Source organism: Budorcas taxicolor, chromosome 21, assembly GCF_023091745.1.
Source record: "Budorcas taxicolor isolate Tak-1 chromosome 21, Takin1.1, whole genome shotgun sequence".
In the NCBI taxonomy this organism is placed as follows: Eukaryota; Metazoa; Chordata; class Mammalia; order Artiodactyla; family Bovidae; genus Budorcas; species Budorcas taxicolor.
In genome coordinates, this window is record NC_068930.1 from 18,296,119 (window position 1) to 18,320,654 (window position 24,536).

At 46.2% G+C, this 24,536-nt stretch overlaps 1 protein-coding gene across 1 annotated transcript in view; it reads right to left on the minus strand.

The window, feature by feature from the left end:
- SV2B (synaptic vesicle glycoprotein 2B) overlaps nucleotides 1–24,536 on the minus strand; it is a 91,894-nt gene that overhangs the window by 53,766 nt on the left and 13,592 nt on the right. The gene's annotated exons all lie outside the window — the stretch shown is intronic.

The window sequence follows — 24,536 nt, forward strand, 5'->3', positions numbered from 1 at the left end:
TGTACACGTGCTAAAATAGATCAACCAGAACTGGGTTTGACGTACCTTTCTTTGAAATGCGTAATGTGCAGCTGAAGGAAATTCTGTCATTTTTATTTTTAAACAAAAAAGTGGCAGTGCCTCAAATGTCCTTACCTATGGGGTTATGCTTAAAGACAAATTTCCCAGGAAAAAGTGTGGTGAGGCAGGTATGGGGACCATCGGGAGGGCAAAGGCAAGACAAGAGTGATATGAGCGACTACCAACAAGACAGTTCATTTTATTAAACACCCAAGAAGGGCCTTTTCCAAGCCACAACCAATGTCCAGATTTCCTTTTTTATTGGACTGTAATTACTTTAAATGTTGAGATTTATCAGGAGAATGTAGAAGAGAGCAGCCATGTGCTATCCTTTCTCCAACAGGTGTAACTACTACATGCTTGTAATACAATCAGTTACCCTGGTGGTGGTTTAGTCGCTCAGTCGTGTCTGACTCTTTGTGACCGCATGAACTGTAGCCTGTCAGGCTCCTCTGTCCATGGGATCCTCCAGGCAAGGATACTGGAGTGGTTTGCCATTTCCTCCTCCAGGGGATTTTCCCCACCCAGGAATCGAACCCAGGTCTCCTGCATTGGCAGGTGGATTCTTTACCACTGAGCCACCGGGGAAGCCCCATCAGTTACCTTAAGATACAGTAATATAAATACACTGTTGTAGACACATTTATGGAATTCCAGTAAAACCAGCATCCTCAGAGGGGTGGCAGATCTCTAGAAGCACACAGATAATTCTTTCCAACTAAAAACTGAATACTTACTATTTATGAATGACTTAAGAATATATTGATACGTTATATCTGTGTCTTTTTGGCTGTCTTGCATACAGGGTCATCATTGCCATCTTTCTAAATTCCATATATATGTGTTAGTATACTGTATTGGTGTTTTTCTTTCTGGCTTACTTCACTCTGTATAATCGGCTCCAGTTTCATCCATCTCAACAGAACTGATTCGAATGTATTCTTTTTAACGGCTGAGTAATACTCCATTGTGTATATGTACCACAGCATCTGCTGATGGACATCTAGGTTGTTTCCATGATGCGTATAGCGGACTTTTGGACTCAGAGGGAGAGAGAGAGTGTGCGATGATGTGGGAGAATGGCATTGAAACATGTATACTATCATGTAAGAATCGAATCACCAGTCTATGTCCGATGCAGGATACAGCATGCTTGGTGCTGGTGCATGGGGATGACCCAGAGGGATGTTGTGGGGAGGGAGGTGGGAGGGGGGTTCATGTTTGGGATCACATGTACACCCGTGGTAGATTCATGTCAATGTATGGCAAAACCAATACAGTATATTGTAAAGTAAAATAAAGTAAAAATAAAAATTAAAAAAAAAAGAATATATTGATATGTTATATACTAAACCCAAGAAGGAAATTTTGGAGAACATCTTTCATACAGTGGAAATCCTGAATACAAATTAGGTAAGTGTCCTTTTGCTCAACCTTGACTGTAAATCAGATGAAGAAAATGATTTATCTTTCAGGAAGCTTCCCCTGACCCGTGATGCTTTATTTAGGCAGATGTGTGCTGGGAGGGGCCCACGTACAGCCAAAATCTTCATTAGCTGTTTAATCAACTTGAAGGGAGGTCCCCAAAAGGATCAGTGAGACTACGCTCTGCTTTATCTTCCCGGGGACAGGTTTCCTTCTTTTATTATTTTATTTTATGAGATGAAGATAACTTTGGTGCTGTCAGTGGTTTTCACTAAGACTTCCTTCACTCACACGCCTCGTCACTTTTCACCTCTACACAACTCAAAGCAACGAAATAAGCCCTTTCCGTTTTCCCTTCCATATGTGACATTCATCCAGGAAACATGCCCATGAGTCTACAAACATTCATTCAATGCCTGTTATTAGTTAAGTGCTATTTGGTGATGCTAGTGGTAAAGAACCCACCTGTCAATACAAAAAAATAAGAAACTCAGGTTCGATCCCTGGTCAAGATCCCCTGGAGGAGGGTATGGCAACCCACTCCAGTATTCTTGCCTGGGAAATCCCATGGACAGAGGAGCCTGGCAGGCTGCAGTCCATGGGGTCGCAAAGAGTCGGACACGACTGAAGTGACTTAGCCCATGTTTCCATTACTGGGAATACAGCAAGAGACAAACGCATGAAAATCCCTGCCTTCGTGGCCCTTACATTCTAGTTGGGAAAAGAGATGATAAGTAAGTGAGTGAAATATACAGTAAGTGGGTTGCTGAAAGTGATACAAAGAAAAATAACACAGAGGCAGAGACAGAGAGAATCAGAGTGGAAGGTGACATTTCCAAACAAAATGGTTCAGACATCCCTCGGGGAACTGGGACATTTGGGCAAAGACCTGCAGTGAGTCAGATGTGGGGATGTCTAGGGGAAATTGCTGTACCTATGCTCCTGGGCCCAAGGTTTTTCTCCACTACTATTTTACCAGTTTCCCAGCCCACAGCTTAGAAAATATAGTGAGCAATCTCCCACTTTATTAGGTCATTGACATTTGTGTTTGAGAAAATGAGCCAAGACTTGCAAACCCAGCTCAGGCCTGGGTCATGCTGTATTGTAATGATGTCTGGTTAGTGTTCCCACTAGACTCTGAGTTTGTCTGCCTGATTCAGCCCTGACCGGCCAAGGGCTTTCAGCATCTGGCTCCTGGCAGACTTAATCTTGCCCAGCTCTTACCTATTGAGTGTTATGTCTCAATGCCTTACTCATTGATGAAGGTGTCTTAAAACCATCTTCTGTGGCCATTACCCATCTCTATCAAGAATGAACTGGGGGCTTCCCTGGTGGTTCAGTGGCTAAGAATCCACTGTGCAATGCAGGGGACATTGGCTGGATCTCTGGTCTGGGAAGATCCCACATGCTTCGGGGCAATTAAGCCTGTGTGCAGCAACTACTGACCTGCCTGCCTAGAGCCTGTGCTCCTCAACAAGAGAAGCCACCGCGGTGAGAAGCCCACGCACCTCAATAGAGAGTAGCCCTCACTCGCTACAACTAGACAAAGCCCGTGCACAGCAATGAAGACCCAGCACAGCCAAAAATGAAGACCCAGCACAGCCAAAAATGAAGACCCAGCACAGCCAAAAATAAGCAAAATAAAAGCAAATAAATATTTTTAAAAAGAATGAATTGGGTCCTGTGCCTGGGTCGGGCTGGAGCTTTCCTGTTACTCTCATCAGGCGTACTAGTCTGCAAGACTGGCTTGGTGCCTGGTCCATGCTAGCTTCCTACCAGCATCTGATGCCCTAACCAATCAGATAAGTCCCAAACTCTGCCCCTGCCCGACCAGGCCTCCCCCAGGACACCCATGGCCAGAGCCCCACGTATGAGATGCCCTGCCCTTCTTCTCCCCTCCCAGACAGGCCCCTGGGAGGTCACCACCAGCCCAGTTGACAAGGGAGTTTTACATCATTCCTTATGCTTGGTAATTTAGGCTTCTAGACCAGAGCAGAGAAGAAACTATTTTCCCCAGGTAGGTACGTGCAGCTTCCAAGTTTGGCTTGCCTCATTTTAGTGCAGCTCCCTGCCTAGATGCTGGGAAAGACTGTGGGCAGGAGAAGACGGGGGTGGCAAAGGGGGAGATGGCTGGATGGCATCACCTATTCAAGTGGACATGATGAGTTTGAGCAAACTCCGGGAGGTAGTGAAGGACAGGGGAGCTTGGTGTCTGCAGTCCGTGGGGTTGCAAAGAGGACATGACTAAGCCACTGAACAACAACTGCCTAGAATTTCCACCATCCCATTCAGCCAACAAATGACTTGTGTTGGTCTCGTGATACCTGGTTAGTAAATATTTGGAATAAAGAAAGAGATATTGAAAGGGAGGAAAGGGGTCCAGTGGTTTAGAATCCCTGATTGTCCAGTGGTTAAGAATCTACCTTGCAGTGCAGGAGACACAGGTTTGATCCCTAGTCAGGGAACTCAGATAGCACATGGCCCGAGCAACTAAGCCTGTGAGTCGAGCTAGAAGGTCCATGAGCCTCAGTGAATATCCCACGTGCTGCAACTAAGACCAGACACAGTCAAATAAACAAATAGATATTTAAGGGAATAAAGGAAGGGAGGAAGAGGGAATTCCCACCCAAAATACAGCTCCATGAGCAAAGCAGATGATACAGTGGCTTTAAGCCACTGAGTCATACAGGAATAGATAATGGGGTAGCAAGTCTATACTTCGACCAGTAATGCTGAAGAAGCTGAAGTTGAACAGTTCTCTGAAGATCTGCAAGACCTTCTAAAACTAACACCCCAAAAAAGATGTCCTCTTCCTTACAGGGGCCTGGAATACAAAAGTAGAAAGTCAAGAGCTACCTGGAGTACCAGGCAAATTTGGCCTTGGAGTACAAAACGAAGCAGGTCAAAGGCTAACATAGTTTTGCCAGGAGAACACACTGGTCATACCAAAGACCCTCTTCCAACAGCATAAAAGAAGACTCTACACATGAACATCACCAGATGGTCAACACTGAAATCAGACTGACTATATTCTTTGCAGCCAAAGATGGAGAAGCTCTATACAGTCAGCAAAAATAAGGAGCTGACTGTGGCTCAGATCATGAACTCCTTGTTGCCAAATTCACACTTAGATTGAAGAAAGAAGGGAAAACCACTGGACCATTCAGGTATGACCTCAATCAAATCCCTTATGATTGTACAGCAGAAGTGGGAAATAGATTTAAGGGACTAAATCTGATAGACAGAGTGCCTGAAGAACTATGGACGGAGGTTCGTGACATTGTTCAAGAGGCAGTGATCAAGACCATCCCTAAAAAAAAGAAATGCAAAAAGGCAAAATGGTTGTCTGAGGAGGCTGTACAAATAGCTGAGAAAAGAAGAGAAGCTAAAGGCAAAGGAGAAAAGGAAAGATATACCTATTTGAATGCAGAGTTCCAAAGAATAGCAAGGAGAGATAAGAAAGCTTTCCTCAGTGATCAATGCAAAGAAATAGAGGGAAACAATAGAATGGGAGAGACTAGAGATATCTTCAAGAAAATTAGAGATACCAAGGGAACATTTCATGCAAAGATGAGCACAATAAAGGACAGAAACGGTATGGACCTAGCAGAACCAGAAGATATTAAGAAGAGGTGGCAAGAATACACAGAACTATACAAAAAAGATCTTCATGACCCAGATAACCACAATGGTGTGATCACTCACCTAGAACCAGACATCCTGGAATGTGAAGTCAAGAGGGCCTCAGGAAACATTACTACGAACAAAGCTAGTGGAGGTGATGGAATTCCAGCTGAGCTCTTTTAAATCCTAAAAGATGATGCTGTGAAAGTGCTGCACTCAATATGCCAGCAAATTTGGAAAACTCAGCAATGGCCACAAGACTGGAAAAGGTCAGTTTTCATTCCAATCCCAAAGAAAGGCAATGCCAAAGAATGTTCAAACTACTGCACAAATGCACTCATCTCACACAACTAGCAAAGTAATGCTTAAAATTCTCCAAGCCAGGCTTCAACAGTATGTAAACTGTGAACTTTCAGATGTTCAAAATGCATTTAGAAAAGGTAGAGGAACCAGAGATCAAATTGCCAACATCCTCTGGATCATCAAAGAAGCAAGAAAGTTCCAGAAAAACATCTACTTCTGCTTTATTGACTATGCCAAAGCCTTTGACTGTGTGGATCACAACAAACTGTGGAAAATTCTTAAAGAGACAGGACTACCAGACCACCTGACCTGCCTCCTGAGAAATCTGTATGCAAGTCAAGAAGCAACAGTTAGAACTGGACATGGAATAACAGACTGGTTCTAAATAGGAAAAGAAGTACATTAAAGCTGTATATTGTCGCCCTGCTTATTTAACTTATATGCAGAGTATATCTTGAGAAATGCTGGACTGGATGAAGCACAAGCGGGAATCAAGATTGCCAGGAGAAATATCAATAACCTCAGATATGCAGATGACACCACCCTTATGGCAGAAAGTAAAGTACAGAAGATCTAAACAGCCTCTTGATGAAAGTGAAAGAGTAGAGTGAAAAAGGGCTTAAAGCTCAACATTCAGAAAAATAGATCATGGAATCTGGTCCCATCACTTCATGGCAAACAGATGGGGAAACAATGAAAACAGTGACAGACTTATTGTTTTGGGCTCCAAAATCACTGCAGATGGTGACTGCAGCCCTGAAATTAAAAGACGCTTGCTCCTTGAAAGAAAAGCTATGACAAACCTCGACAGCATATTAAAAAGCAGAGATATTACTTTGCCAACAAAAGTCCATCTAGTCAAAACTATGGTTTTTCCAGTAGTCATGTATGAATGTGAGAGTTGGACTATAAAGAAAGCTGAGCACCAAAGAATTTATGCTTTTGATCTGTGGTGCTGGAGAAGACTCTTGAGAGTCCCTTGGACTTCAAGGAGCTAACCAGTCCATTCTAAAGGAAATCAATCTTGAATATTCATTGGAAGGACTGATGCTGAAGCAGAAGCTTCAATACTCTGGCCACCTGATGCGAAGAACCAACTCATTGGAAAAGACCCTGTTGCTGGGAAAGATTGAAGGCGGGAGGAGAAGGGGACGACAGAGGATGAGATGGTTGGATGGCATCACTGACTCAATGGACATGAGTTTGAGCAAGCTCCAGGAGTTGGTGATGGACAGGGAAGCCTGGTGTACTGGAGTCCATGGGGTCGCAAAGAGTCAGACATGACTAAGTGACTGAACTGAACCAATCTGAAGTACTCAACACACTTAAGAAGCCTAATGCATCCTATAACAGCAGCAAAACAGCAAACACAGACTCAACACTGGCCACTAGACAGGAGACCTGGGTCTGATCCCTGGGTCATGAATATCCCTTCGAGAAGGGAAGAGCAACTGACTCCAGTATTTTTGTATGGAGAATCCCATGGACAGAGGAGCCCGGCGGGCTACAGTCCATAGGCGCACAAAAAGTCAGACATGACTGAGCAAACAATTAATTTAAAAAATAAGATAAATTTGAATTTCAGATTAAAAAAAAAAATTAGTCAGGGTTCCACCTTGGTGATGGGATATATCACAGGCAGGAGCAGACAGCAGGTACAAAGACAGGGAGGCAGAAACAGCCCCTGATGTGTGTGGGCAACTACCTGCAAGGAGTTCCGTGTGAACAGAATGCAGTACACGTGGGACATGCGAGGAACTGGGGCTGGTGAGGACCGAGGCCAGCTCATGAATGGCGCAGAGGGTGTACGTGTGTGCGAGAGACAGAACATGCACACACACGTATGATCGCATGCACGTGTGCTGTCTACATGCCTGTGGGGCTACAAGTTTAGAAGGGGAGACAAGAATCAGACGAATGGTCAGGACATTTGGTAAGAACCCATCTATACACCCCTGGAGAAGGAACTGGCAATCCACTCCAGTACTCTTGCCTAGAGAATTCTGTGGACAGAGGAGCCTGGTGGCCTGCTGTCCATAGGGTCGCACAGAGTCGGACACGACTGCAGCGACTTAGCATGCATGCATACACCCCATACCCTGGCCCCACCCCAGAGAAAAACACCAGAGTCCAAAAGAAGTTCTCTTTTTCTCTTACTTCGATAAAGCTATCTTCAGAACTTCTCCAATTTCACTGTGCACACAAATCACAGAGGGATCTTCTTAATATCAGATTCTGATTCTCAGTTCAGTAGGTCTGAGTTGCGGCTTGAGATTTTGCCTTTCTAGCAAGACTGGTGCTGCTGATCCATGGACCACACTCTGAGTAGTGAGAGGCTAGTATAGTGTACACCCACCCTCAGGGAAACACAGGGAGGGGTAGCGATGGAATCCTGGTCCCTGGAAACCAAAGATCTTGTTCACTGGTTGCATAATTTGAGAGATATCCTCTCACCCTCCAAGGGCCTTACCACCACATCTGCAAACTGATTACTGAAGTAGGTAACCTCCAGGCTGGGCTTCCCAGGTGGCACCGTGGTAAAGAACCTCCCGTCAATGTAGGAGATGCAGGAAATACAGGTTCGATCCCTGGATCAGGAAGGTACCCTGGAGAAGTAAATGGCAACCTGCTCCAGTATTCTTGCCTGGGAAAACCCATGGACAGAGGAGCCTGGCAGGCTACAGTCCACAGGATTACTAACAGTCAGCTGAGCATGCACCCTCCAAGCTGCCTTCCCATTCGTTTGTTTATAAAAAATATAAAAAGAGAAAGATGAAATTCTGTGGATTTCTCAGGAAGAAGATTGTCAGATTATAAAAACAAACCCAAAGCGAAGAATAATATCCCACTGTATGGCTATACCACTGTTGGTCTATCCATTCACCTACTGAAGGAGATCTTTGTTGCTTCCAAGTATGAGCAATTATGAATAAAGTTGCTATAAGCTTCAGTAGGTGGGTTTTTGTGTGGACATACATTTTCAAATTATTTGGGTAAAGCCCAGTGACTTTTGAATTCTCTTAACTTTTCTATACTGTTTTGCTTTAGATATGTCTTTTGTAAGCATCTTATAACTGGAATTTTTAAAAGCTAGGTTTGTGCTGGGACTTCCCTGGCGCTCCAGAGGTTAAGACCCCATGGTTCCAATGCAGGGGGTGGGGGCTTCATCCCTGGCCAGGGAGCTAACATTCCCCTGTGCTACAAAGAGTGACCAAAAATCTTTTTAAAAATAAAAAATAGGTTTTAAAAGGCGGTTTTGTGGAGAGGTAGACAGTGAAGCAAACATGGTGAAATATTAGTTGCAGAATCTAAGTAGCAGGGATATAAGTGTATGTTGTAAAATTATTTCTGTCTTTCTATATGTTTGAAATTTTTCATAATAAATGTTGAGGGAATAGTGAAAAAGCAAAAAACAAACATGAATGGATGATTAAACGTTTGGGACTGTCACACAGGACAGATGGGTCAGAGGTGGCTCTAAGTCGCTTCTGGGCCACCAGTTTGCAATCTCAGCAATAAACATTGAGCCAGGTATTAAGCTATTCCCTTTTAGCTCCAAAGCCACCCTTCCAGCCCCTACACTGTCCACAAACGACATGTGCTTTGCAAGCCTGCCAGCAGGGGGCACTAGAGGGAGGCTTAAAGGCTGGTGAAGGGGCAAGGGCCTATGCTTTCTGCTCCTGCAAGTTTCACCTGAGCAACACTCTTTCACGCTGGCTGCCGCAGTTCCCTTCCGCCGCAGCAGCAGCGGAATCCAACAAGAAGAACCACTGGAGAATGGTTCTTGGGGGAGGATGGACACATGTATATGGATGGCTGGGCTTCCCAGGTGGCTCAGCAGTAAAGAATCTACCTGCCAAGCCCGAAACGCAGGTTCGACCCCTGGGTCGGAAAGATCCCCTTGAGAAGGGCGTGGCAACCCTGGCACCCCGCTCCAGTATCCTTGCTAGGAAATCCCATGGGCAGAGAGCCTGGTGGGCTGCAGTCCATGGGCTCGACTGAGGAACTAAACTAAGGAATGAACAATATGTGAGGCTGAGTCCCTTTGCTATCCATCTGAAACGATCACAGCTTTGTTAATCCGCCAGACTCCAAGACAAAATAAAAAACTTTAGATGTGTCATAAAATAATTAAATTTATTATTAATTTATTAAAAGCAGAACCAGCCACATCCTGCCTCCCCTCCCTTCACACAGCACCAGCCAGCCAGGACCCCTCTCCAGAGATCTGAGCTGTATCCGCATGGGAATGCTTTCTCTCAGTTTGTAAGTTATCATAATTCCAATTTATTCCTTCTTGCCGTCCCTACTTCAGTATACGTTCTATAAACATTTCACTTATATGTACTTAATTAATAGGGGTTTTTTTTACATTAAATTCTCTCTGTTCCAATAACTGGCATAATTTCTGTGTCCGGACTACACCCTGACAGATTCAGACACGTAGGCAAATTGATGAATCTTAGAAATTAGACATTGAGTTCAATGCCTATGCTGTACCGGGTGAGGAGGCTGAGTGCCAGAGAAGGCCAGGGACTCGCGGAGGCTCTCTGCTGGCCCTGCATACACTCTGGTCTCCTGGACTCGAGCCCGGTACTTTTGCTACTAAACCTCACTGTCCAAGCCAAAGCAGGAACTCGAGAAAACAAGAGCTTCTCAGAATGCTGTTGCAGGGAATCAGGATACGTGGCCTCCAGATGTGCCCCTTTGATACAAGGAGTGTTTCAAGCAGAAGACAGCTGAGAAAGAGCAGGCTCGCAAAAAAAGGAAAAGCTCCTGTTCTCCGCTGCTGCTTAGTCTGTTCAGTCGTGTCCAAGTCTGCAACCGCATGGACGGTAGCCCGCCAGGCTCTTCTGTCCATGGGATGCTCCAGGCAAGAGTACTGGAATGGGTGGCCAAGCCCTCCTCCAGGGGATCTTCCCGGCCCAGGGCTCCAGTCTGGGTCTCCTGAACTGCAGGCAGATCCTCTATCCCTGAGCCACTAGAGAAGCCCCTGACCTCCCCTACATTTGCCTAAAAGCAGGCAGGCCGTCTATGGGGTTGCACAGAGTCGGACACGACTGAAGCAACTTAGCAGCAGCAGCAGGCTTAGACTCTAAATCATCGGAGACTCTTATCAACCCAAAGACACGACAAAGAGGAAAAATATCACTTAAAACAATTCTGTATTATTAATGGATTGCTCCATATGTTCACCTTACCACAGTTCACCGCTCTTGGAAGCCTAAGACCCTTTTTCTTCGTCTTGTCCCTTCTCTACAATGTATTGTCCTCTGTGAAGATGCCATCTAAATTGTAACCATCCCTAGAGGTACTCACAAGTATATTCTTTGTGCGTGGGAATGAAGTCTGTTTGTATTTCTCTTGCTAATCTGTCGTTTGTTAGTTTAAATCAAGGGCCCCCTGTCGCCGAACCTAGGAAGGTAGAGAGAAGTTTTTCCTCCCCTGCACTGTCTGGGAGGCCACCAAAAGGAAGAAAGGAAAAAGATAAGCTTATCCAAGGAGAAGAAAAATAGAAAATTCACAATGCCTCTGAAATGGCTCTGCGATTAAACTCATTTAAAAATCTTTCTTCCACAGAAGAAGTTAAGACAATAAATCCGAAAAATTAGAGTGCATTGGAGTTATCAAAAATTACTTTAGCATGAAGCTGATAAGGGACTAGTTAGAATGCTGTTAAGAAGTCTACCCTCCTTCAACAAGCTCAGTGGCATTTTAAGGCAATGTCACCCCTAACAACACTGAGTTTTTTAGATCATTAAAAACCATGATTGCAAAGACTTCCCTGGTGGTCCAGTGGCTAAGACCCCGTGATCCCAGAGCAGTGGGTCCGGGTTTGGTCCCTGGTCTGGGGACTAGATCCCACGTGCTGCAACTAAAGAACCTACACGCCATAGCCAAATAAATAAATATTCAAACAAACAAACAAAAAGATTGCTACTTTCAGAGTAGGGAGGATGGAAGTGAAAGGAGAGGGTTGGGGTGAGTAAGAAGGGCTTTCAACTGGCAAATAAAATGGAATAGGCTTCCTTGGAAGAGGGAGGAGCCCATGCTGATAAGTTCCCATAAAAGGAAGAGCCCAGTCTTCACACATGACACTTCAGCTGGTCATGTCACAGTCCTGGCCAGCAGCATAACCACAGGCACTGCACCCAGCTTCTCTGACCACCGCGCCTTTGTAAAATTCAGACACAGAGTTATCTTGCAGATAATTAGGATTTTGTAAGACGGTGGGTTGCAAATATGCAGCAGGATGCCTGACTCAAAAGTGATGCATTACCTGTAAATACCAGTTAAATCTATCTGGTCTATTGTGTCATTTAAAGCTTGTGTTTCCTTACTTCTTTTCTGTCGAGATGACATGAGGTGGGAGGAGAGGAGGGTGGGATGAACTGGGAGAGTAGCATTGACATATATACACTACCATGTGCCAAATAGCCAGCTAGTGGGGACCTGTTACAAAGCACAGGGCGCCTCAGCCCCACGCGCTGTGATGACCTAGAAGGGTGGGGTGAGAGGCAGGTGGTGGGAGGGCGGTCCAAAAGGAAGGGGATATATACAGACACACACCTATAGCCGACTCACTTCACTGTACAGCAGAGAATAGCACAACATTGTGAGGCCATTAGACTCCCTCCCCAAAACTATTCAAACACAAACTTAAACAAATAAATGCATAAGTGATCAAAGTTGCTATTGTTGCTATAAGCAGTCCAGCTTAGAATGGGGCTGGGAACTGAGAGAGCCATGGGATTGGAAACATGACAATAGGTTGGTGATATTTTAAAATGAAACCAACCATATATCAGCATTTGCAGCAAGGATCAAGACAAGCAAAAGAAACTTATTTATAGTAGCATGCCCTTTAAGTGTACCTTCCTGTCTCCTTACCTGGAAAGGAAGCCAGATTCCAATAAAAAGTTTTTTAGGACAAAAGTTTTTTTCAAATTTATTCTAATAAGACTTTGGCAGGGGACTTCTCCTCTGCCCCAATTCTCTTTCTAAAGTTCCCAGATTAAATATCATCTCCTAAGAGAAGCAAGCCTGATGTTCCAAACTGGGACTCATCAAACTTTCTCTGTAAAGGGTCAAACAATAAATATTTTACTTGCAAATAATTTACTTTACAGATGTCTTGTGGTCTCTGTGACATACGCTTCTTTCCTTTCTTTATAATCCTTTAAAAATATAAAAACAAAAATACAAGTCCTCTACATTCAAACAAGTACTGTTTCACAAGCATGGTCATAAATTCAATTTGTTCACAAGTTCAACCAAGTTAGCGTAGGTACCAACTAACACAGTGAGCTATATAAACTGTACTGTAATAGGTTTATAATGCTTCTCACACAAGTAACACATAAGAAACAAGCACAAAGATAAAGAAAACATTTGTACTCTTACAGTGCAGGACCTTGAAAAGAACAGGACTACAGCACAACAGCTGGCACTCAGGGGCTGGCACTCAGGGGCTGGCATGGAGTGAACAGGCCAGAAGCGTTCGTGATGGAGGAGGGAGAGGAGTTGGGAGAGGGCAGAGCTGAAGGGCCATCAGCAGCAGGAGACGGAGGGCACGCTGGCGTGTCACTCCCGCCTGATGTTGATGGAAAGCATGTTCACATCTCCGAAAGTTCACAGTTTGAAGGGTCGTATGTAGGGGATTGAGCGTAGCCCACAAATCACAGTTTGCTGGCTCCTGCCCTGTTCCAAAGGAAATTCTATCATCTCTGCTGGTCCTTCCACATCCTACTACCATTACTTTATATAACATATGTCTATTTGCTCCAATGTATTTATTGGTTCAATATTTGTCTCTAGAGGTGCTCCTCACACCGACAGAATATACCCTCAGCCCCAGAGGCAGCAGGTTGAGGAAATAAACAGTCAGATTGTGCTGGCTGAAATGTGACGGGAAAGAAGAGCCCCCTGCAGAATAATCTTCTTTATTTAGCAATTAACCAAGAACAGCGAAGGCATTTCTCTCTCTCTCTCTCTCTTTTTTTTTTTTTGCTTGAATGCATTGAAATTAAATGCATTAATATCCAAGGAAAATTCTGAGCTCCCTTTTTCTGCAACTACTCCAAAATTTATTTGACTCATGCATATGCTTTGAAGGAATAAAAAATCAGCCTCTCCAAATGGAACCATTGCCATTCCACTTTATTCTTCAACCAAATATACTTTCCTGAAGGGTAATGTTCTCTTGGACAAGGGCCTGGAAGTCAGTGGTAGCTGTGATAAAGATTGAATATATAAGGGAACCCCCCCCAGGAGAAGTCTCACTTTGCTACCAAGGCATGGAAGAACACCAAGATATCTATGTGCATACCCGTATTAAACCAGATGCCTCGGGCAGGCTGGCCAAGTGCTTTGTTTATATGACATCTGAACGCTTGGAAACTTCTGGGATGAGTAAACACTTTCTCTTGAGTCTAAACACTTTCTCTTAGCACAGAAGCTTGGCTTCAACAGTTGGTCTAGTGGAATCCAACCTGCAGTCACTGCAGTGATTCTCCCGCCAATTTGTGTGCAAGCGCTCAGTTACGTCCCACTCTTTCAACCCCACGGACTGCAACCCACCAGGCTCCTTCAGTCCACGGAATTTTCCAGGCAAGGATACTGCCATGGTTTGCCATTTCCTCCTCCAGGGGATCTTCCCCACCCAGGGATCGACCCCGCATCTCACGTCACCTGAATTGGCGGGCGGGGTTCTTTACCACTAGCGCCCCCTGGGAAGCCCCAGCACTTTATGTGTCAGATAAACTCAAGTGAATGAATCTTTGGAAGTAGGTTAACTTGCCCTGCTGAAGGGAAGTAGGTTAACAGTCTGCTGAAAACTGGACCTCTCCAAAAGGTCACTAAGACGTTTGGAAAGGATGTTTTTCTCTAGTTGCAAGGAGTTGAAGGTCTAGGGGTTACTCTCCAGTGGTAGTGCGCAGGCCTCTCACTGGGGCGGCTTCTCTTGTTGCAGAGCACAACCTCTGGCGGGGGGCACAGGCCTCAACAGTTGTGGTGCACAGGCCTAGTTGCCCCACAGCATATGGGAATCTGTCCAGACCAGGAACCAAACCCATGTCCCCTGATTTGGCAGGCAGACCCTTAACCACTGGACCACCAGGGAAGTCCCACAATTATTATATCTAAGTAAACTGTTCCCATATCTGATGGAAGAAATCCAGGTTTATAGTTGGGTGATTCATCAAATGATGAATTATGTGCCCCAAATGATGGAGTGTGCTTAGCTGCTCAGTCGTGTCCAACTCTCTGTGAGCCCATGGATTACAGCCTGCCAGGCTCCTCTGTCCATGGGGATTCTCCCAGGCAAGAATACTGGAGTGGGTTGCCATGCCATCCTCCAGGGATCTTCCTAAACCAGGGGTCAAACCCAGGTCTCCCACATTTCAGGCGGATTCTTTGCTGCCTGAGACACCAGGAAAACCCAATGATGGAGCTGCTGCTGCTGCTGCTGCGAAGTTGCTTCAGTCGTGTCCGACTCTGTGCAACCCCATAGACGGCAGCCCACCAGGCTCCCTCGTCCCTGGGATTCTCCAGGCAAGAACACTGGAGTGGGTTGCCATTTCCTTCTCCAATGAATGAAAGTGAAAAGGGAAAGTGAAGTCACTCAGTCATGCCCGACTCTCAGCGACCCCATGGACTGCAGCCCGCCAGGCTCCTCCGTCCATGGGATTTTCCAGGCAAGAGTGCTGGAGTGGGGTGCCATTGCCTTCTCCGAAAGATGGAGCAGTCCGTGAGAAAAGACGCATCAATACTATACGAGGACGCCAGGGCTGGAGGCATGTGTCGCTCTGCCTAAGGGTGCGATGCAATCACACACGCTTGCTCCTTCGGCTATAGAGAAGCCACAGTCCCACGGACGAGCAGAATCATCTGTCTCGGAAGGTCTAGGATCGGGATGTGGCCCAAAGACCCAGAGGCAGGTCTGCAGGTGGACTGGAGAGTTAGAGGGACAGGGACACTTGTTACAGTAGCGTAGCGTAAGGATACGGTCTTTTTAATATATTTTAATAGTAATTCACAACCTTTCAGGGGGTCTGCGTTGGGTCTTCATTGCGGTGCAGGCTGTTCTCTAGTTATGGCGAGTGGGGGCTACTTTCTAGCTGCGGTGCACAGGCGTCTCATTACAGTGGCTTCCTTTGTTGTGGAGCGCAGGCTCTAGGGCGTGCAGGCTGCGGCAGCTGTGGCTTCCAGGCTCTAGAGCCCAGGCTCACCAGTTGTGGGGCATGAGCTTAGCTACTCCATGGCATGCGGGATCTTCCTGGATCAGGAACTGAACCCAGGTCTCCCGCATTGGCAGGTGGATTCTTTACCGCTGGGCCACTGGGGAAGCACACAGATCAGGTCTAATCCCAGGAAGAGGTTCTTTCTCCAGCCATACTTATGGGAAACTGAAGACCCTGCAAGGGAGCCCAGAGACTCCGTCATCCCAGGTGGGGATGCAAAACCAAGCTCAAGCCACCGGGCAATATTCTGAGCCGGTCAGGACACCCAGGCCCCAGAGCCCCAGCCATGCCTTTGGCGAGCAGAAGACAGGTCTTCAGTCATGGTGGAGCAACGGTGGCAGAAAACACTCTGGACACCAGTGAGGCTTCTGCCTGGGGCTCACACTAGCCCTGGGGCAAAGGGCTACCTGGCGTGTCCCTTCATCGCCTCTCAAGCTGATAGCAAGAGGCTTTAAGAAATAGTCCTTGAGGATGCTGTGAGAATCCCAACATTGCCGTGTTCACATCAAAAGCAGAGGTTTCCTTTTGTACCTCTCAGTGCAGGTGAGAAGACGCGCCATCTGGGCTAAAGCTGTAGAGGTGTGACACCTCGGACAGCTCTCCTGGGGACCCTGAGCGTCTCAGCTGTGACCATACCCATGAGACCCGCAACCCCTCCTCCACTCCACCACAGCCCAGTTGTGGCTGCCACTGTGTTCACGTCCAGAGGCTGGAACAATGTGCCCGATGACACCCAGGACCAGTCCAGGGGAATCACAGTAGGCTTATTAGTGGTAGAGTATTTTGGCTCCGTGGTAAAGAATCCACCCGCCAATGCAGGAAAAGCAGGAGACTCAGGTTCAGTCCCTGGGCTGGGAAGATCTGGAGGAGGAAATGGCAACCCACTCCAGTATTCTTGCCTGGGAAATCCCATGGACAGAGGAGCCTGGAGGGCTACAGTCCATGGGGTTTCAGAGTTGGACACAACTGAGTGACTGAGCACGTGGCTGAGAACTAGAAGCTGAGATGGGAATAGCTGACATAAAATCAAGAAAAGAAACTACAATCTTCATGCTGAAATTTGCTCAACCCCACTATCTACATGTCAGTGAGTATGGGAAGAGGGCATAGAGATTAAATAAGCCCAGCCCAGTCCTCTGCTTCAAAAACACTCACAATATAGCTGAAATAAATAGGTGGACACAAGAAGTGGTAAAACAGGGCAGGGGCCAGAGAAAGGCCGCAGCAAGAACTCTGGCAAGGTGATGGCAGGAAGGAGGGTGGGGGGCAAACTTGGCTGCCCTAGAATAAGCAGACGGTTGGGGTGATGGAAGATGGTTGGAGGGGGAGCGGCGGACCGAGCATCACACAAAAGAATCAGAAGGTGATGAGGCTGGTTGTTGGCAGAGGTCAAACTCACGACCTTCCCAAACCTGGATGTCTTTTTGATACAATGACTCTGAACAGGCCACCTTGTCTTCAAAGAACATTAGCTTCTATATTAGCGCAGAGCTGATTTACAACTGGGGCTGGAAAAGATCTGTCTTTCTGTCTGGGACACCTAGAGGTCTGGCTCTGACTCATGGCCAAGATAAGGGCAATGAGATTTATGATGTGCTGTTTAAGGTCTGAAACTCCCGTGGCGATCCCGACAGTCAGTTTGTTTACTCATGGTTTCAGCAGCATAACTGGTTACTCAAAACTGCTGGAGCAAAAGCCAGAGGGATGAGCAAATCCCACTGAGAACTTCTGCCTTGAGGTCTTCCGAAAGGGAAGATTTCTTGCACAGATCTTGGTGGTTTTACCTGCAGACAAGTTCATATAAGAATAGGACCCTCGTGACTATGCCTGTACATCTTTTGAACATCCAGTGCTTGCCTACACGCTCTTTCTCACTTTAAATAAGAGCCTATGTGACTGTGGGCTTCCCAGGTGGCGCTAACGATAAAGAACCCACATGTCGATGCAGGAGACATGAGACACAGCTTTGATCCCTGGGTCAGGAAGATGCCCCTGGAGGAGGGCACAGCAACCCACTCCCAGGATTCTTCCCTGGGGAATCTCATGGACAGAGGAGACTGGTGGGCTACAGCGCATGGGGTCACAAAAACTCAGACACGACTGAGCAAGTGAACTGAACTGAGCTAAGCAAACAATTATTTTCATCCAGTTTGAGAATCCTATGTGACAGAGATCTGGGCAGGTTTTAATATTAGTATGTTTGGAAAGTGAGTATTCACACTTTTGTTGAAATAAAATGTATCTCATGGATCAAACCTCTTAATTTTTTTTTATTCTTATGACAATTACTCTTTTCTCTTTACCTTTGGTGGCTCAGAGGGTAAAGAATCTGCCTGCAATGCAAGAGGCCTGGGTTCGATCCTTGGGTTGAGAAGATCCCCTGGAGGAGGAAATGGCACCCCACTCCAGTACTCTTGCCTGGGAGATCCCATGGACAGAGGAGCCTGGAGGGCTACAGTCCACGGGGCTGCAAAGGTTCGGACACGACTGAGCGACTTAGCACACACACAAATGATGCTATTTCCCATCTGAGTCTTCACACTGCTTGTCTCTCCAGCTGGCATGTTCAGATCTTTGCACGGCTGGCTCCTTCCCATAGTCCAGGCCACAGCTTCCCTGGCCACCCATCCACGGGGTCTCTCCCTCCAATAGATGGGATCACAAAGGCCAGTTAGAGGCCATTATAAACCCAGGTGGGTGACACTGACCACTTGGGGCAGGGTGATCGGTGGCAGTGGAAGCAGTAAAAAGGGGCTGGATTCTGGATGTATTTTAAAGGTAGGGTCAAAAAACTTCCCCGGTCCAGTGGTTAAGAATTTGCCTTGCAAGGCAGGGGATGTGAGTTCAGTCCCTGGTCAGGGAACTAAGACCCCACGTGCTACGGAGCAACTAAGCCATGTGACACAGCTAGAGACTCTGTGAACTGCAACAAAAGATCCCACTTACCACAGCTAAAACCCAACTCAGCTAAACACATACATAAATATTCTAAAACTTTAAAGTAAAGTCAAGAGGATGGATGACATATGAAGCAGAGACTAGGCCAGTTCAGTCCAGTTCAGTCTCTGAGTCCTGTCTGACTCTTTGCAACCCCATGGTCTGTAGCAAGCCAGGCTTCCCTGTCCATCACCAACTCCTGGAGCTTGCTCAGACTCATGTCCATCAAGTCGGTAATGCTATCCAACCATCTCGTCCTCTGTCCTCCCCCTCTCTTCTTGCCTTCAATCTTTCCCAGCATCAGGGTCCTTTCCAATGAGTCAGCTCCTAGCATCAGGTGGCCAAAGTATTGGAGCTTCAGCTTCAGCATCAGTCCTTCCAATGAATATTTAGGACTGATTTCCTTTAGGATTGACTGGTTGGATATCCTTGCAGTACAAGGGACTCTCAAGAGTCTTCTCCAACACTGCAGTTCAAAAGCATTAATTCTTTGATGCTCAGCTTTCTTTATGGTCCAATTCCCACATCCATACACGACTACTGGAAAAACCATAGCTTTGACTAGACAGACCTTTGTCAGCAAACTAATGTCTCTACTTTTTAATATTCTGTCTAGGTTGGTCATAGCTTTTCTTCCAAAGAGCAAGTGTCCTTTAATTTTATGACTGCAGTCACCATCTGCAGTGATTTTGGAGCCCAAGAAAATAAAGTCTGTCACTGTTTCCATTGTTTCCCCATCTATTTGCCATGAAGGGATGGGACCAGATGCCATGATCTTCGTTTTTTGAATGTTGAGTTTCAAGCCAGCTTTTTCACTTTCCTCTTTGATTTTTATCAAGAGGATCTTCAGTTCCTCTTTGCTTTCTGCCATAAGGGTGGTGTCCTCTGCTTATCTGACGTTACTGATATTTCCCCTGGAAATCTTGATTCCAGCTAGTGCTTCATCCAGCCCGGCGTTTCAGATCTCCAAAAGAGCGGGGAGAGAGGGGACCTTCTCAGGCTGAGTATTGACATGTTCTAATGTTACAGGGCCCGGAAGATAAAGAGAAACCAACAGTGGGGAATGAGAAGGAGTGGCCAGTGGAACAGCAGGGAAACTGGAGGCAGGGATATCCCAGATGTCCAACAAAGACAGTATGTCAAGGAGGCGGAGGGATCACCTCTTACAGTGGCTGCCGGCAGGTCAGGAACGCGGAGGACCGAGATTGGACCACGTGGGGGTAATCTAGACAGGAACAGTCTTCTGAAGCGCTGGGGACTAACTTCTCCTCGAAGTCAAGTGAGAATGGGAAGTGAGGACTTGGACTCAGTGGGTTTTACTAAAAACGGAAGAGATGTGTGTGGAGTCAGAATTCGAGAAAGAGTAGCATGTTTGTGCACTGATGGGAATGACTCCAGAGAGAAAAGTCAGTGAGGGAGGGGAAGGTGAAAATTATGCAAGTGCTACCCTGGGGAAGTGAAAGGGGAGAGGCATGGAGCCTGGGAATGGACAGGGGAGCCCCACGGCTCGTCCACGGCCACAGGAGGAAGGGGGAGGACCAGAGGCAGCTAGGAAGCCGATGTGGCGGTGGGCACGGTGGGAGCCCTTTCTGGATGCTCCTCCGCTTTCTCGGTGAAAGAGGCACTGAGTTCATTACGCTGAGGAGGTGCTGGGAGTTGGACAGCAGAGGTGAGGCACAAAGCAGTCATCAAGGAGCGTGGGCAAGTGAGTGGTTCAGGGAAATGAAGGGTGATGCTGGCGGCCCAAGGGCCCCCTCGAGGTTCTTGACGATTAATTTAAAGTGAGGCCAGTGGACCACGTGCTGTGTAGCTCACCAGTCGGGTTCAGCTACGGAATGCAGACTCACAAAGAGTAAGGTGCAGGCAGAGCTGGTGAATGCGACAAACTGGAGAAGCACGACAAACTGGAGAAGCACGACAAACTGATGGTCTGTGCGGGGAGTGGTTATGGTTCTGTCCGCAGAACTAAAACCCAGGGAAGAATGTGGTGAGGACAAGAGTGTGGTGAGAGACAGGCCAACAGGGTGTGGCTGTCCTGAGGTCGAACCATTCTGAGAGTTGGAAGACTGGATAAGGTGAGTTACAAAGACAGGAGTGGGTACCGACGTTGGGATTTTTGGAGGGGTTGGGGTTATTGATAATAATAAGACCTAGGGTAAGACCAGGACAGTAAGTGATTGGGAGCGGGCTATCATTGCAGAAGACCTTAAGGAATAAAGAAACGAGGACATTGGAAAATGCTTATGGAAATCACCAAGAATTATAATGAAAAGAGTGCCAGTAAAGCTGCAACTGAAATCCTCCAGGGGGACTTCCCAGCTGGTCCAGTGGCTGAGATCCTCGCTCTCAATGCAGGGGACCCGGGTTCCATCCCTGATCAGGGAACTAGATCTTACATGCTGCCACTAAGAGTTCACACAATACAAATAAAAAATCCCACCTGCCTCAGCTAAGACACAGCACAGCCAAATAAATAAACAATAAATTTTTTAAAAAAGAAAGAAAGGGCATGTCCAGAGTTCTCCTTTATCGATTCTCCTTCTAAATACTATAAGGTTGTAAGTAATGGCTTTTGCCTTATACCCTGTGTTACAGATTATAAGACTTCCCTTTTTAGGACCCAAGGAGAGGTGAGGAAGAGAGGCCAAGGAAAGGATGGGACTTCTTTGGGCTAATTGCTGCACGTCACCAATGGAGATTGATGTATGTCTCTGAGTCAGCAAAATCTCCAGTGTTGAAACAAAGGATGCTCACTCTGCATATTTGCGCAGTCTGGACCAGTCCCCATGGAGAGAAAGGCATTTACATTCAGTCTGCTCACAGACCCCAGAGGACATGTCAAAAGCTGTTACATTTCCAAGACCATCTATCTGACTCTCCCGTCTCTCTCCCCTGCCCTGCTAATATCTGAGACTCTCTGGAAATTAAAATTCAATCAGTTGCAAAGAAAAAACCCAACTCATCTGGGCTTGTGCTGTGTAAGAGTTAAAAATACAGAGAGATTTTACAGCCACTGGCCTGCAAAAGGGCATTACAGCTGTGCAGTCATGAACTCCACACTGGATGTCAACGTTTTGTGTTTTTTTAATTTCTGATTTTCTTTTTATTATTGCTATTCAGTCACAGAAAAGATTAACATCTCTCTAAGAAATTTATTTGAGCATATGCCATATGTTGATACAATCGACATAATAATTTTATATGAAGAGAATCCATTGCAGAAGTAACTAAGGAGGCGCCCTTACAAGAAAATAAAGGAAAGGCAATAAAAAAAATTCTTTCATATAAAGACTTCTGATGTGCATCAATTTTTCAAAATATAAAACCTGAATATTAGAATAAGACAGAACACCGAGGATTAGGAAATGTTCCATGCAGCTGCTTGGCATATGTTGTATACGTATGGGTTGAGTTATAATAAAAATACTTATGTATTATAGTCAATTCTTATATAGAGCCTGAAACAGAAATTTTCAGTCAAGCATGACTGGACTGACATTGTCTGTCTTCAATTACATGATGAATTACAGCTGTATGGCAGTCACTCCTGGCCAGCAGTGTCATGATAAATGCTCCGTAAGATATAATATTTCTCCTTGTTCACTTGCAAAACGCGGGTGCCTTTTTAAAATGTTCTACAGGTTCTGATGTTCGCTATCTGATGCGGTTCCTGGCAGGGGGAGGGTGGAGAGGTCCTTGGTGCCTCCAGAGCTCCCTAGCTCTGGAGCATTTCTTGGGACCCTTTTCATGGGAGGATGGCAGTGAAGCGCTTAGGCAATATAGCGGCCTCTTCTGGGCCGACAGAGGTGCCTAAGTATCAGATCACCTCAGGTCCCTTGCCTTCCTGATCCTGGCTGGGGTGTGGACTACATCACCCTCCCGCCTACAGAAATACGCTGTAACTGACTCCAGCACGCTGATGGAGGCCCAGTGCCTAACTGGCAACTGCATCTTAACAGAGTGATGCATTTTGCATAAAGGTTGCTCAGGGTTCCATATGCAGTGGGCACAGAGGAACATGTCCCACAGAGGGAATGGCAAGGCAGAGGAGAAGCAATGGACTCTCGAGGCAGACATGGCTGGTTTCAGCTCCTAGAGCCGTCACTGACTAGTTCGGACAAGTTTCATTAACTTCTTAGAGACTGTTTTTTCAAAAAAAAAAAGTTTTCTTTAAAAGGATGAAAAGAATGCTTCCTTTGTAGGTTGTTCCAAGCATCAGAAATGTCATATTTAAAATACTTAGTATAAAAGAGCTGGCACTGGTGGTAAAGAACCCACCTGCCAGTGTAGGAGACGTGAGAGACACGGGTTCAGTCCCCAGGTGGGGAAGATCCCTGGAGGAGGAAATGGCAACCACTCCGACATTCTTGCCTGGGAAATTCCATGGACAGAGGAGCCTGGCGGGCTACAGTCCATGGGGTCACAAACAGTCAGGCAGGACTGAAGCGACTTAACACACAGTATAAAAAAGTTCATCACATGGTAACTCCCTGGTGGCTCAGTTGGCAAAGAATCTTCCTGCAATACAGGAGACCCAGCTTTGATCCCTGGATCAGGAAGATTCCCCTGGAGAAGCAAATGGCAACCCACTCCAGTATTCTTGCCTGGAAAATCCCATGGACAGAGGAGCCTGGAGGGCTACAGTCCATGAGGTTGCAAAGAGTTGGACATGACTGAGAACCCACACATTCCAGTACAAAAGAGTTTATCAGATTGCAAGTATTGCTGGTGGTAGTGGCATGATTATTATAGTTTGCTTTTAATTTAAAAGAAGGGTAACAGAGTTTGCATCAACACTGGGAAATAATGGACCCTTTAGCATCAGTTCTTTGTTTTCTATGAAGAAATCCATATGTGAGAAAATAAACCTTCCAACCTCATTGCTAGAAAGTCCCCCATTGTGAACACAAGCGGCAGTGAGCGACGACACAGGACAAGAGGCCTACCTCAGCAACCACATGTATCACTTACGGTCTCCAAGCAGCAGTTCCCTCACCCTGTAAACCAGGGATTACCACTCTGATCACCTCACAGTGTCATTTAAAGATCACACGTGAGTATCTGTGAAAATCACTGATAACCCCTGAAGCACTGTGCAAATGTAAGCAAGGTCTTTGGGTACAGCCCCATTTTTTTTTCCTGCTGGTCAAGGTGTGTGCAAACATCCCATCCATCCCCATGGACACAAGAAGGAAGCCATCTGGGGAGAAGTCCTACACAGCACAGTAAGCGCAAACCCTGACGATCAGCAGCTCCTGCTGACCCTGAGTCTCTGGGTCAACTGCCTAATTCTCTATGCTGGCTGCACAACACAATTGCCAGACCACTGATGGTAATCCCAAAACCCTCTGCCACACCTCACCCACAGAGACTCTGACAGCATTATTCTAGGACAGGGCTTGGTTGCTTTTTTCTTTTTTTAACAGCTCTTCAGGTGATGCAAAAGGGCAGACAGAGGCCAGAACCACTCACCTGGAGCACTGGTTCTCAACTGGAGGTGATCTCATGCCCCCAGGGGACATTTTGCAATATCTGGAGTCATTTTTAGTCATATATATATATAATATATATATATATATTATATACACACACACACACACACACACACACACACACACACACACACACACACATACTTGGAGCTTCTCTGGTGGGTCAGTGGTAGAGAATCTGCTTGCCATACAGGAGGCGCAGGTTTGATCCCTGGGTTGGGAAGATCCCCTGGAGAAGGAAATGGCATCCCAATCTAGTATTCTTGTCCAGGAAATGCCATAGATAGAGGAGCCTGGCGGGCTACAGTCCAGGGGGTCGAAAAGAGATGGGCACGACTTAGCAACTAAACAGCAACAATACACACACTTGTACAGAGTGAGCTAGGTATATGTATATGTATGTATTTATGTGTATAAATCCAGCCCATGCCTGACCCTGCAACTTGCCCTCCAT